Below are 11858 nucleotides of genomic sequence, written 5' to 3'. Positions count from 1 at the left end.
CGTTATTAAGTATGTCCTGAAGGGATTAGGCATCGTGCAAAAGTTCTACGGAGTATTCCACCCACAATCAGCAGGATTGGTGGAAAAATACAATGGCACCTTAAAGCTGAAAATTTCGAAAATACAGGCTTCTACTTCTCTGACTTGGCCAGATGCTCTGCCTTTGGCGTTGTTGTCTATCAGATCGGTACCACACTCTCGGACGGGCTTAACGCCCTATGAAATAGTTTTCGGGCGGCCCATGCATATATGGGGGGTGCCCAAACCAAGTTCAGTGTATGATGTACCTTGTGTTTTAATGAATGACTATTTGGCACAATTAACTGATAGCTTGGTTTCCATTCATCAACAGGTTCGAGAAGCACTCCCTGATCGGTCCACAGGAGAAGGTCACAATCTCCGGCCTGGTGATTTCGTCCTTGTAAAATCCTTTGTTATGTTATGTTATGTTAAAATGTGTTTATATAGCGCTCGGCTACTCTAAAAGAGTGTCCCGGCGCTTTCCACATACAGCTACAGTGTATAACAACATAACAGGAAAAACAGAAGCCCCAAAGGAAACAGAGAAGAAAATCCACCTAAACAGAAAGATTAAAAAGCCAGGTCTTCAAATTCCTTCTGAATTGAAGCAAATTGGGAGTGCTGCGAAGTTCCAGTGGGAGCAAGTTCCACAGCTGGGAGGCCTTGAGGCTGAAAGAGCGCCCCCCAATCCGGGCCTTCCTCACGCGTGGAACCACAGCCGTAAAAAGAGATTCCGAGCGCAATGAACGGGCAGGGCGATAGAAAGCCAGTCTCTTCTGTAGATATCCTGCGCCTGAGCCAAACAGAGCTTTATGCACCAGCGTCAACGATTTGAACATAATCCGCTTTCGGATCGGGAGCCAATGCAGCGTCCGCAGAAGACCAGATGCCCGTGCGCGTCTATGCAGACCAAAGATTGCACGCGCTGCAGAGTTCTGTGTCACCTGCAGACGCTGAACCAAGTAGTCTGGAAGACCCAGGAAAAGGGCATTGGCATAGTCTAGCCTGGATCCGATAAGCGCCTGCACCATAATCCGTCTATGCTCCGCAGAAAGTAGTGGAAGAAACTTGCGGAGCATTTTCAGAACGCCGAAACAGGTGCCAGCCAGGCCAAGAACATGTGATCTGAGAGAGAGCTTGTTGTCAAGTTCAACGCCAAGATTTTTGGCCACCAAGGAAGATTGTGCCGGAGGACACATGGCGGCCGGCCACCACTGCCGCCACTCGGGATCGGTGACACAGCCGAAGAATAACACCTCCGACTTACTGGAGTTGGCCTTTAGACTGTTCCGCTGGAACCAGCCAAAGACCATATCCAGACAGTCCCGAATTTTCTCCCCATCAAATGGCTGGTCTTTAGCACATGTGAAAAGGAGTTGCGTGTCGTCGGCATAGGACACGATCTGGGCTCCGTAAGCCTCCACCGCTGCCGCCAGGGGGGACATAAAGATGTTGAACAATGTCGGGCTCAACACAGACCCCTGTGGAACCCCAACTCCCAATGGCGGCATCTCGGCGGAGCTCTGGGAAACCCAGACCGTCTGGCGGCGGCCCTCCAGAAAAGATGAAAACCATCTGAACACCGTCCCCCTTAGGCCGATGTCATGAAGCCTCGCGAGAAGCGCCTCATGAGGGACGGTGTCGAAGGCCGCCGACAGGTCCAACATGACTAGCATGGCCTTGCCACCCACATCCAAGGTCTCCCTGATGATCTCAGAGACCTCCACCAACGCCGTTTCCGTACTGAAGTTCGGACGGAACCCGGATTGGGACGGATGGAGCAAGTTGTTAGATTCTAAAAAGCTCGACAAGACACCATGAACATGTTTCTCGGTGATCTTAGCCAGGGCCGGGAGCAGTGAAATTGGCCTATAATTGGCCAGGACCTCGGCATCAAGACCAGGCTTTTTCAGGAGGGGGATCACCATCGCCCTTTTCCAGGTGCGAGGGACACTCCCCTCTCTCAAGGAGGCATTGAGGATTGGGTTGACCAGGGGATTCAAAAGAAAGGGGGAACACCGTTCATACCACTTCCCTTTTCTCACAATGGCTCTTGTAGAGCATGGTACACTTTGCTTTTTGCCACAAGAAAGCCCACAGTTGGACGACTGATTTTCAAACTGAATAAGGAATGTCATCAAGATAAAGACGGCTATCCACAAGCCAATGGAACTATATGGGAGTGGGAAGAGTATCGACCGGACAATGAATCAACACCTTATATTTTTACGAACACCAGAGACACTGTTGGACAAGAGAAGTTTGTGATTTCTGTGGTCCAAGCACAAGCTGATTTATGTGTGCAAAGTGTAGGCCATATTCCTGTAGGTGTTAGTGATTGTATTGTTGTATTGAACATTGATGGCCTGAATAACAGTACTTTCCTTGCTTCACATAACACCTAATTTGTATGTGGGAATAAGGGCTACTATTGATTACCAGCCGGATGGTCGGGAGTATGTTATGTATCGTTTTTATTGCCACCTGTATTTTTGGCACCTGCATCATATCATAAAGACTTGAAGTTGTTGAATAATGTAACTATGAACAGATTTAAGCGGACCTTATCCATAGATGATGTTGATCAGACAGACACTAGTCTGCAGCAGTACATAGATTTCAATTTAGGACTGGTTTTCTTTGTTGGAGCTGCTCTGAATAGCAGAAAGATACGGCGATTAACAAGAGTAGTGGAAGCTGTTACTAATCAAACTGCTGCAGCTCTTGGGAACCTTACTGAAGAGCTACAAATTACTAGGATTGTTGCGTTGCAGAACCGAATGGTTCTCGACGTTATGTTAGCAGATAGGGGTGGAGCTTGCAGAATTATCAGAAGTAGCTGCTGTGTTTTTATACCTGACCATACTTCTTCTGTGTATAAAGCTATTAACAAATTACACAAAATTGCAGCTGATATAGATCAAGAAAATGGATCTTGGACATTCTCTGGGTGGTTCTGGACCCTGATTTCCACATTAGGTTGGAAGGTTCTTACTGGGCTATGCATAATTGTTGCTATATTTCACCTGTTGTGTATGTATTCAATGTAGCCCTATGATATGTTTGTTGTGTATCTCACTTTGTATACCCAATAAACAAGCTGTTGCGGATGCTGCCCATAAGAAAACTATAACTAGAGAGATAGCGGATATGATGAGAATCGATATAAACGATGAGTATCTAGATTATCCAAGGAAACCGAATGTCTTCAGCAAATGCTGAAAGGGTTGTCTGTTGTAAATAAAACGGCGACAATGTTAAGCATTTGCTGAAGACATGCTATTGTGTCTTCATTGTAGTTTTCCCGCCCATACTTGAATGTACGGCCGGACTCCAACTTGTTTTCCGGTGTCCATCTTATAGGCTACATTCCGCCATGTGCTCGCCACGAGGCAAGTCCTACCTCACTGACCGTCACCCCTGGAGTTTTCCTAACAACAGGCTATAAATAGTTCCAGCTTATCTAGCGCAGGCCCAGTACATGTAACATCTGTTTCTGTTTAGAGGGGATCGGAATGTGCATTCAGGGGGCTTCATGAACCGTTAACTCCACCCATGTATTGATCATGTTTGAGAAATGTCCATATAAGGTCATAAATCATGATTTTGAGCTGTAACCGCCTACTTATGAGCCCCTTCTTTGTATCTAAAAGGGGACCGCATGTTCGTGTTCTTTGTGCTACCTTGTACAATACTGTAGAGTGTTGTGTGGGCTGTAGTACCACCTTTAAAGGTTTATTAAACTATGTTTTTGTATTTCCAGTTTTCATGCCAATTTCTTATGTAGTCTGAGGACTTTGCGTACAGAAGGGCGAACCCTTTCGCACTCACGGGCCTTGCTGAGGCCTGTATTCATCAGTAGGGGAGAATAACCGTGAAAGTTTAGGTTGCTACCTGAGCCTATATTGGGGTATCTAAATGAAACATACCAACTGCACGATAAATGTACTGGAAATAAACCCAGGAGAAACTAAAATCGTCACCTTACCATTGATATGCAAGCAATTTCCATATAAATTTAGGGAGTAAACAATTGAAAAGTCCAATTCATATAAGTAGCTAGGCATTTGGTATCAGGTCTTTGGAACATCTGCTACTCATCTTGAAGCTCTGCAGAAACAGACCCCAACATTGCAGACCACATCACAGGCCCCTCATTATTATCATAACTACATGTCATGAAAGCTAAAAGTTTGCCTTCATTACCTTATGTACTTGAAATATTCCCTGGCAAATTTGGGGGCTGATTTAAGAAGCAGCAATCAAGACTCTTTCATCAAATATTCAGACTTCCAAATTGAAGAAGAGTATATCAAATAATGCTTCAATTCAGTCTCACTGAACAAACAGCATGAAGGCTGCCTTGTTGAAATTTTGGTTTAAACTAAAGAAAGTTGTAGATGGGAGCTTCAGGTTCCATCTGGACAAAGATTTGTTTAAGTCAGCAAGATCACCCTTACAGGATGCAGTGCAGAAGTTACTGGATGGTCTACAAACAAGCAAGCCATGGGACCAGATCATATAATATGGAGCCTTCAAATCCCTTTTAGGAAAGGCAGTAAAACACTGTCAGTAAAGGAAGATCTCTGGACCCTATAATTATAAGAAAATAACAGAAACATAGTGGCAATCTATAGCCAAATGAAGCTGCAACCTTATTTGGCAGGAAACTGCAAGCTCAAGTTCTTAAGATCACCGATGGGTCTCTTTGATGTCAGGGAAGCGGTCCAAACATGGAAACATGCACGTAGAGATATCTCTTATCATTTTTGTCTTTTCTAGAATTAATGTTTGGCCCATGCACTTACCCCTCTTTTGAATTGGAAATATGTTTTTTGTGAAAGCCTCTATTTAGAGAACTGCAGGCACGTAGCTGTCAAGAGGCCGTTAATCAATACCTTCAGGGCATGGACAGCTGGCTCACTGCCCTCTTTGTAAAATATATGGCCAAGTTTGAAGCGAGTATTGATGGCCAAAGAACTCTGAAAGAGCGGAATTGCTCTTTTTGAGTTCAAACTCTGGACCTTATATTAGACACCTTACATTTTAAGATTTACACCCCCTTTTTTGATGATAATCTGAATATTTTGAAATGTTATTAGTGATCAAATTCTCTTAACTTGTATATTTAAATGAGTTCTATTGTGCTTGTAAGCAATGGATTTTATTAACTAAGCAAATTTCAATCTACAAAAAATACATAGGGGTATATTCACAAGATCGTATGATAACTACCTCAAGAGTAGCATAACGCAACTTTCAGTATCACAGCTCATCGCTGGAAAATAACCCTATGACAACTTGGAATTTGCAACACGTAGTAGCATGCAATAGTTTGCTGACACCGCAGACAATGTCCGCAAAACAACCAATTGGACGGTGCTAAAAACACAAACCCCAACACGACAAAACCTGTGATGGTCAAAAGAGCAATAAGAAAACAGTGACAACCAGTGCAACGGCAGCAATATTCACGCGCAATGTGGGAACATAGTACAAGAACAGCACACAGAAAATGCCACTGAACAAAAATCTTCAACAACAGAGTACGACGAATGTACCCTGGCCAACTGCAGAATACAACATGTACAGCACAACATCCAAACACCTTGGAAGAACAGAACCAACAGGCACACTGCACGAAAGAGACCAGTGGCGGACAGAGCAGAGCCAACACACCCACCGTGCAGCCTACGCACACAATCAGGAGCGCACCCCAGCAGTGACAACATCCCGGGTCAAACAGCACCCCCACCACATTTGAACACAGGACACAACCGGGTCAGCAAATGTGCACAACCTGCCAAATTAAATTTGGAAAGCAGGGAAACGTAACATCAAAATGTGCAAGTACAAGCTGAGACCTGCAAAAATGTTTTATTCACACATGAAGTGCATTTGGACATTTTTTACAGTCGCATGATTGCCATGAATGGTCACAATGTGACATGCTCATGAGAAGTAAGTGTCAATGATGGTCTTCCGACGGGCCATTCCTGCTGCTGCTGCAGTGGGAGGTGGGCGACCTGCCCCATCACCACCATCAACAGCCGGTCCCTCCGGAACTGGGATCCATGGGGCCCTGGTTCGAACACAGATGTTGTGCAACACACAACATGCAACGATCAGCTTGCACACGATGTCCAGGCTGTACAGGAGCTTCCCACCTGTGCCGTCCAGGCATCTGTAACGTGACTTCAACATGCCAAATGTGTGTTCAACGAAGCCCCTGGTACGTATGTGGGCCCCATTGTACTGCCTTTGGGTGGGTGTAATTGGATCTCGGAGGGGTGTCATCATCCAAGGGCAGAGTGCATATCCTTGATCACCTGTGACAGTGCAGGGAGAAAAGAGTCAATACTTGGTTCAGCGGAATGTGATGGCAGGTCCACCAATCCAGTGACGCCTGTGCTGGGTGAGTGTGGGGTCAGTGTTCGCCAGCCCGCTGGGAGTAGCGGATGCAGGCAACTACACCACCAGTCTGTATAGGGTGCGGGTGTAGGCCAGGATGACCATGGAGTATTGTGGTCGTGTCTGGTAGGTATACATGTAGTTTGACATGTTGAATGTGGTTTGGGCATGTGTGCATCCCCACAGTTGTGCATTGTGCTTTGTAGGCATTGTGATGTGTGGTGTGTTGACTTGGTACTTGCCAACCAATGAGCAGTTGCGTCACATGTGTTCCATCCTGGAAGAGTTGGTTGATGATGGACTGTCAGAAGATGAAGGAAATATGCACACTGCCTGGGTAGTTTGCGACGACATTGTTGAAGAGTCACTGGTAGTCCACTATTGCCTGCACATTGATGGAATGCGTGTGCTTTCTGTTGCAGTAGTGGTGTGCAGTATCCGCAGTGGGCACAAGTGGGACATGTGTGCAGTCGATTGCCCCCACCATGGCCGGGAATCCGGCTATGGCGTAGAAGCCTTGCTTTGTCTCCAGCTGTTCCTGCGCAGAGTTGGGGAAGTGAAGGTACTGGGGTATGAAGCTGAGGATTGCATCCAGGACAGGTGTGATGAACTTTGAAAGGGCTGGCTGTGAGAGCCCTCCGACTCTGCAGTTTTTGGTTGGAAGGTACCAGAGGCCAACAGGTGCAGCACAACCAGCAGCTTTGTCTTTGTTGGTTCTCTGCTGTGTTGGGACCGTCAGCCTGTGGGAAATGTGGGTCAGGATGCAGTGACTGGTTATACTTTTAAGCCTGTAGTGGGCAATTACTTCCTCGGGTGTTAGGTCTTTGAGAGTGGTGCGTTTTTGGTAGGTCCACTGTCTTACTCTGTGCTGCCTCTGTGGTGTTCCGGGGGGGGCGGGTCCAGGCTCAGGGGGTGGTGGCGGTCCTGGGGTTGGTGGCGGTGGGTGTTGTGGCCCTGTTGGGGCTCTGAGCTGCACGATGAGTAGCTCCATGGTGCCGTTCGTTCTTCGGATGTGGCTGTGTGTGGGGCTCAGTTGCCTACTGCAGCTAGTCGTCCATCTTTACACCTTCTTGAGGCAGGTGTTAAAAACCTGCGGCTAACAAAGCTTATTGTGTTTTTGGTTCGCTGCGCGGATCTGTCAGTTTGTTGTCAGAGTGATGTTGCTGTTTTTTCGGGTGTTTCTGCACAGGAACGCCTACTCTGCATCTCATTAGCATTAGTTGGTGGCGTCCGCCATGGTGTTAGGTTCTGGGGCTGCAATCGTGGGAATTCTGACGAAGTCTGCTATTTGCACCAGCTTGGAAATGGGGTATTAGTTCTATCTCCACTTTTGATGCCTTAAGGTGGGGATAAATCAGAGACAACTCCTTGTGAATATGCCCCATAGTGTGTATGCTCTAGACATTGTGGTGGCTATGGAAACATGTGGCTCATTTGGGCATATTGTGGGCTTTAAAAGCATGTAGACACCATGGAAGACTATTTTAACATACTATGGGCATTGAGCAGCAGAGGATATATAAGGGTACCTGTTGCGAAATCTACTGGTATGCCGGTTATCATGCTCTCGTTCATACTGCTTGTACTGTGAAAATTTCGCAACAGAAACCCTATATATCCTCTTCACTCCTTATTAGAGCCGCTTGTGGGATTCCTGCGATTTTCATTTGCTTACTGATTATTGGATGAAGTATGTACATTTAACATACAATCGAGAATTGAAATTGGAATCGAGACTCTTCGATCTACCTACATATATGTAGCTCATTTTGATGTAAATTTAAATTCTGGGACAATACCAATACTGTACTTCGTTTGTCAAAATATTGAACCTTCATTGTTATTTCCAAGCCCTCACAAAGTTCCCTTGGCATCTCGGAACGGAAAGCATTGGCTGTGTGCCAGTTTTAAATGACAACTTGAATAAAAGAAGATTCATGGATTATACCTGTCTTTTGTGATTTACTCCATTCTGAGTGCACCTCTTGTGATGATTTGTATACTTCCCCTTTAAGTTTCCATGTTCTTCACCCACATTCCTTGTTCTGAGAATGTACTTGCTTGGAAATTCCTATGAAGTCAGTTGCTGTTGGCTGTTCGTGGGATGAGGTTTTAATAAACCCACCTATCTTCATTATTTCAAGTTTCCTTGCTTTACTTTATTTCTAACTAATTTTACACTGGCGACGATTGGACACCTCAACCAGAACAACTAAAAAAAAAGAAAAATTTACCTCGCTTTCTCCTCCAGCGGCAGAACTACAAAATAAGAAGAGAAGCGTCGACTTCCCAGCGGCAGACTCGTCATCCATTACACGGTGAGGAGAGCGGGAGGAAAGAAAATAAATTAAAATAATCCTGGGAGCTTAAATTAAATAGAAAAGTGAAAGAAAAGGATTTTTGTTTATGCGCGAGCTCAACGCTCTTCTCGGCTCGCGCAACACTCAAGAACAATCTGCGCGCGCATACGTCAGACTCCACTCATTTGAGGAATCGTGCGCTGCGTTCCAAACCTTCAGCTACGCTGCGTTTCAGCGCGAAGCGGTTCAACTTTTCTATTACGTTGCGTTTCAACAAATAAGAACAAGCGCATCAGAACGCTACTTGTCAGCTGATCTTGACACGCAAATTGAGAACCTTTTTTTTTTTTTTTTTTTTGCTTTTAGAACATCACTAACAATTCAAAGAATGTCAAGTCAAGGGAAATTCTGAGAGACAGAACTTGTCTTTTGTTTGTGTGTTCTACTCCCTGAGGATATTCATGTTAAAGAGAAACATTATGATCTCATAATTACAAGAGTAAATAATTGTCAAATGAACACTCTCTATATCCCTTATTAAACTAAGGAGACTGAATTTCTAACTACAAAGGAATATTCTAAAAAAAAAAGACTCATATTTATACATATTTGGTAAAGGAGTCTAGTAAACTATAGTAAAAGAAAGCAGAAAATTATTTCAACTCGTTAAAATAATTAAACATTACTTACCTGGAAATTTAAATATTTAAATACACAATCCGAAACAGAGATGCAAAATGTTACTCAACCAGCGTTCTTTCTAATCAGTCCTGGTGAACCCAATGTGAAATGGAAGAAGTGGAAAATTTTTTTGCGAACTATGCGAGAGTATGTGGAACAAATCTCAGTGCGGAAAGAAAACATTCACTTTTGTTACATTGTCTAGGAGGGGAAGGTCAGGATGTTCTGGAACATCTACCTGATCTTTCAGCTGCAGAACAAAGGAATCTGAATGAATATGAGATAGCTATCCTACAACTAGATAGACATTACTTACCTAGACTCAGCACAATTATGGAAAGGTACCATTTTGGTCTGAGGGAACAAAAGAGAGATGAGTCCGTAGAAGACTATGTGTCATCTTTGAGGAAACTTGCTTCCTCTTGCAATTTTGGTCAATCGCTTGATGAGAGAATTCGTGATCAATTTGTTTTAAGATGTGCTCATGATGAAATAAGAAAGGAACTTTGCCTAAAGGATGAGCCACCTCTCGAAGAAGTACTAGCGATTGCCAAACAAGTTGAACATATGACAAGATGTGTTGGTGAACTTAAAAAGGAGAAGGATAAACCTACTGTTTCGGATTCAAAAGAAGAAGCAAAAGTCGATGAGACCATTTGTCAAATTAAAAAAACTGATGGAGCAAATTCAGAAGAAAGAACATTTAGAAACATGAATTCTTCAAACGTTAAATATTCATGTTTTAGATGTGGTCAAAATAACCATCTAGCTAATTCTCCTATTTGTCCGGCTCTGAAATCTACTTGTAATTTATGTAATAAAAAAGGTCATTATGCTAGATTTTGCAGGTCAAAACCACTAAACGGTGATCCTAGGAGAAGGTGGCCACAGCCTCAAGTAAGATCCATTTGTTTTGAAGTGAATGATGATGAATCTGATCATCCTTCGTTTCTGGTCAAAGTAGAAAATAACATGATAAACTTAAAATTTGATTCATGCTCAAAAATAACTATCATAGATGAGAAAATGTTTAATGATTTATTTGCAAAAAATGTAAAAGTGTTTAAATGTGACATTGTTCCTTTAGGTTATAGTGAAAAACCAATTTCTATGTTGGGTTATTTTTTGGCTGAAATTGAACTGGGATCTCGCATAATGTGGGAAAAGTATATATTTCAAAAAAAGGAGATGCATTGTTAGGTTGGTTACATCAACGACAGTTGGGTGTCACCCTTGATCCCAATGCTTCTCCTCAAGTCCGAATACAAGAAATATCTGATACACCTAGTACAACAAGTGATGCAAATTTATCTTTGACTCTTGCTAAAAAATTTCCAAATGTATTTAAAGATGATTTAGGGTGTTTACGTGGGTACAAACATTTAATTAAATTGAAAGACAATGCCCTCCCGGTTGTAGCCAAAGTTAGGAGAATTCCACTTTCTGAACAGGCTAAAGTGCAAGATGAATTGGATAAGCTTATTAAGAGTAACATAATTGTACCAGTTGAAGCTACAGAATGGCTTGCTCCTGTTGTTATAGCGAAGAAACCCACAGGTGAAATTCGTCTTTGCATTGATTTGAGGTCACTAAACAAGGAGGTGGTAGTAGACAGGTTCCCACTTCCTAACATAGATTAAATGATTTGCACTTTAGAAGGAGCAAGATATTTTACCACTCTTGATCTTGCTTCTGCCTACCACCAAGTAGAATTGGATGAATCGTGCCAAGACTTAACTGCCTTCATTACACCAATGGGTACATTTAAGTTCAAAAGAATGCCGTTTGGCTTAGTTTCTGCGGCCTCTGTTTTCCAGAGGATCATGTCAAGAATCTTGAGAGGACTAGTTGGTGTAAAGTGCTACCAAGATGATTTGTTAATTTATGGTGGTGATGCCCATGAACATGATACTAGAGTTTCTATGGTCTTGAAACGGTTAGAAAGTGCAGGCATGACTCTTAAAAGGGCAAAGTGCAAATTTGGGGTGCAAGAGGTTAATTATCTGGGGCATCGTATCACGTGCAATGGAGTTTTTCCAAAAAAGGAGTTAGTTGAGACCATTGATAAAGTGAAGGAACCCTCTTGCAAAGATGAACTTCTTTCCTTTTTAGGTATGGTAGAATTTTATGGAAAATTCATTTTTAATTTTGAAGAAAAAACACATAACTTAAGAAAATTAACGGTAAAAAATTCCGTGTTCAACTGGTCATCTGATTGCAAATCTGAGTTCTTAAACTTAAAGAAAGATTTGAATAAGGCACCCTCACTTCACGTTTTTGTCCCTGGTCTGCCAACTATTTTGTTTACTGATGCAAGCGATAAGGGACTTGGTGCAGTTTTAGTTCAAAAGAAAGATGGAAAAGACTCTTTGATATGTTGTTCCTCTCGATGTCTCAGAGGTTCGGAGTTGAATTACTCCGTTATAGAAAAGGAATCTTTGGCAA

This window comes from Lissotriton vulgaris, chromosome 3_1 (assembly GCF_964263255.1).
Source record: "Lissotriton vulgaris chromosome 3_1, aLisVul1.2, whole genome shotgun sequence".
Taxonomy (NCBI): domain Eukaryota; kingdom Metazoa; phylum Chordata; class Amphibia; order Caudata; family Salamandridae; genus Lissotriton; species Lissotriton vulgaris.
The sequence above is the reverse complement of the archived record's forward strand: the minus strand, read 5'-3'. Positions refer to the sequence as shown.